Consider the following 3,775-nt stretch of genomic DNA (forward strand, 5'->3'; position numbering starts at 1 on the left):
CAGTGTTCAGCTTACTTCTTAGGGTTCATACCCATACATAAAAATTCTATAGGACTTTATAGACCTTCTATAGAGACTAATCAATTTCTACAGAAATTAGTATTTTCTATAAAATTGTTTTATAGAGGAACTAGTTTCTATAGAATTCTATAACATACTATATACACATATTTAATGTAATTTCTATGTTTTTAATTTTTTTTTGTTTCATTCAATATTTTATTGACACATTCGTGTCTGACCAGTATAGTCCTACATCTTGCATATTCTATAGAAATTCTATAGAATATTCTATACAAATGATATGACAAGTTCTCTATAATAAAACTATAAAATTTCTATATTTATTCTATAAAAAATTATAGTCCTTACCTGTATTTTTTTTTAAATGTATTATAACAATTTTATAGGGATTATCTCTATAGAGATATAAAATCTATATAGAGTATAACATATATGAAATTTCAATATCAATTTATTTATTTATAGTATATTCTGTAGAACTGTATAATATTCTAAAGTTATTTTAAAAACTGTAACTTTTAATAGTCTATAGAAAATATATATAAAATATATATAAAAACTCTATGGAAACGTTTATAATTTGTAAAATTGTTTCTTTATAGAAAGTATATATAAAATGAATACGAACGCTATGGATGTGATTATCTGTAAATGAAATATTAAAAATTATTTTTAAAATTATATCTATAAAAAAAATTATGTATAGAATTATGTATAGAATGTATATATAAAATCTATTCAAACTATATGAAAAAATTCTGGAACCGCTAATACATTGGTAGCCTTATGGGAACTTTATGGGGGGGGGGGAGCGGGTCTGTAGTAACAAAACTTATCCCTCACCTATTCACTTAACAACAATGCTTTAGGGTTAACAGAAAAATGTTATCAACAGCCTAACCTGTTTACTGTGATAGCCCACCTACCAACCATATAATTAATGTTAGTGTCGAATTGCACAAATCTGATTGGTCACTTGTCACTTCATCAAGTGAGCATCAGCTGATTTGAATTGTCACTTCATGTGGAGCCAACGGAAGCGGTAGTATTTTGAATTTCTCTCTGGACTTTCATGATGCTAGGCAGTTATAAACATACTCCTTGGAAGTATTTTAGCAGTACTGTATTCACTATCAAGTGGTAAGAGTTGGTTTTGTTTTATTATTTAGTTTACTACTCTAGCAGACACGCTAGCCTCCTCCTAGGCCTAGTAGTAGTGGAAGATGAAGGCTTGAATGAGGAGGCCTGGCCTAGCCTAAGGCCTACAGTAGCTGTACCGGTACTAGCCTAGCCGCCGTACGGAGACAGACAGAGGTTCTCTGTTCTCTCTAGGCCATTGAGGATATAGGGCTAGGCCTAGAACCTGGGCCTTTTGTTGGCCTAGCTAAGCTGTAAGTTAATTGCCCCATAAGAAGCATGCCATAAGAAGAGTGGTAAATTGAATTTGGGCCGTGTCCTCACTAATGTCCATGATGCTTTAATAAAATAATGGGTTTAGGGTTAACCGGGGTGGACGTGGTGTAAAGAATTATCATTATTATTATTAGTATCATTATTTGCAGAAAGTCCATGTAATCTCTAGGCCTATACTAACATAAATGGTGATTTTATTTCAGGATACTCAAGTCTATTACTACTGTAAGTGTAATTAAGTGAAAACTCAATCCGGTCATACTCAATCTTGTAGTAGGAAAGCATTAATGTTTGTTTAAAGACGTATCTGTGAAGGAACAGAAAATTACCTAACATTCTATGCTTTAATAAAATAATCGGTTTACGGTTAACCGAGTGGGTTTGGGGTGTAAAGAATTGTAAAGAATTGTTATTATTTGGGAAAGTTAATGTAATCAAAAGGCCTATACTAACAACATAAATGGTGATTTTATTTCAGGATACTCAAGTCTCGGTAACTACTGTAAGTGAAAACTCAATCCAGTCAACTCAATCATTTTAGTAGGAAAGCATTAATGTTTGTTTGAAGACGTATCTGTGAAGGCCAGAAAATTACCTGACTTACTAAAGGTGAATATAATGTTTTGTTGACGTTTTATTTTTACTGTCCTGTACTATTAATTATTAACAAAATGCTATACATGATGATGTCGTTTACACGATAGAGTTTAATCAAATTTAATGTGTATATATTAGGCCTATATAGGCCTTAAGGGATATTGGAATTGTAGTGTAGGCTAAGCTGTTTTGAAAACTAAAAAAAAAAAATAATAATTTTCTTTTGTTTAAAAAAGAAGTAACTGCTAGTCTGTCATTAGTCTCGGTAACTACTGTAAGTGAAAACTCAATCCAGTCAACTCAATCATTTTAGTAGGAAAGCATTAATGTTTGTTTGAAGACGTATCTGTGAAGGCCAGAAAATTACCTGACTTACTAAAGGTGAATATAATGTTTTGTTGACGTTTTATTTTTACTGTCCTGTACTATTAATTATTAACAACATGCTATACATGATGATGTCGTTTACACGATAGAGTTTGATCAAATTTAATGTGTATATATTAGGCCTATATAGGCCTTAAGGGATATTGGAATTGTAGTGTAGGCTAAGCTGTTTTGAAAACTAAAAAAAAAAAATAATAATTTTCTTTTGTTTAAAAAAGAAGTAACTGCTAGTCTGTCATTAGCTACATATATGTATATTACTCCTATTTTAATACAATAATAAAGGGATGTAATACATTTAATAGCGGTTTCTATAATATGCGCTCTATTTTGTTTTGTTATATCTTTCAGCAAGAGTGAAACTCCGAGAAATGTTAGTACAAGTCACAGTGATTTAGTATTTCAAACTAGATTCGTTCAACGGCATAATTCATACTAATTTAGCTTGGTACCATCGGACAAGAAAAGGCATGGTAATGGACAGTTGCTGCTGCAATATCACAAAGAATGCTGGTTTATGAACACCTGTAACACAAATGGTTCTTGAATATTGTTTTACATAATAAACTCTTGTAGTAGGACAACATTACGAAAAAAATGCTTATTTAAACCGGACTGTAAAAGCAAAGAACTATGTAGAATAGCCTTGAACTTGAGGTACAGTATGTTTAGCAGTAAGACATTAGCAAAATGATAATATATGAAGGGGTATGCTAGTAAATGAGACCCTAGGGAATTAAAGTCCCTACCGTATGATGTTTGTTGGTGTTTTAAATTAAAGAAATTATGGTTTGTATATGAACTCATAATGTATTTTGTAAGTCTGCAGAAGTTTATTAAAGCCATTTTTACCAATTGGAACTGGGACCATTGCAAACCAATTGGAATTGGGGGCCAGTTAAAGTTGAAGAGCAGTTGAATTGTCCAAAAACACACAACACCAACATTTTTTTTTAAAAAGAATACACAGATTGTCTATATAAAATTGTTCAATTTATATATACACTTTCTATATACAGTAATTGTATTGAATTTCTATTCGCATATTTAATGTATTTTTATAGGTTTTTTTTCTATAAAATGTTTATAGATTTATAAGTGGTTTTTATAAAATTGTTTATAGATTTTCTATAGTTTTTTAAGGTTTTTTTTATATAAAATTTTCATAGACTTTCTATAGAATTTTAATAGAATTTTCATAGTTTTTTTAGGGTCTCACTAAAAGGCGCATACCACCGCATGCCGCCCATAATCGACGTTTATTTTTCTTTTTTAATGAATTATAATGTGAAATATTAATGCAAATATTACAACCATACCTCCACATAAATGGCAGACGCCAAAGCTGAGTGAG

The 3,775-nt window shown here is 30.6% G+C and overlaps 1 long non-coding RNA gene across 2 annotated transcripts; it reads left to right on the top strand.

Moving 5' to 3' along the window:
* Positions 1-759: 759 nt before the first annotated feature.
* Positions 760-3,733, top strand: LOC117110022. 2 transcript variants are annotated; one of them, XR_004445614.1, is made up of 4 exons: positions 760-1,164; positions 1,916-2,046; positions 2,271-2,415; positions 2,773-3,733. It is a non-coding gene; the product is annotated as an uncharacterized LOC117110022 (long non-coding RNA). The 2 variants fall into 2 exon arrangements; XR_004445615.1 differs by lacking the exon at positions 2,271-2,415 and having other exon boundaries at positions 764-1,164.
* The last annotated feature ends 42 nt before the right edge of the window (positions 3,734-3,775 follow it).

This window comes from Anneissia japonica, unplaced genomic scaffold (assembly GCF_011630105.1).
Source record: "Anneissia japonica isolate Jap-2015-1 unplaced genomic scaffold, ASM1163010v1 scaffold2394_len201251_cov164, whole genome shotgun sequence".
Classification (NCBI taxonomy): domain Eukaryota; kingdom Metazoa; phylum Echinodermata; class Crinoidea; order Comatulida; family Comatulidae; genus Anneissia; species Anneissia japonica.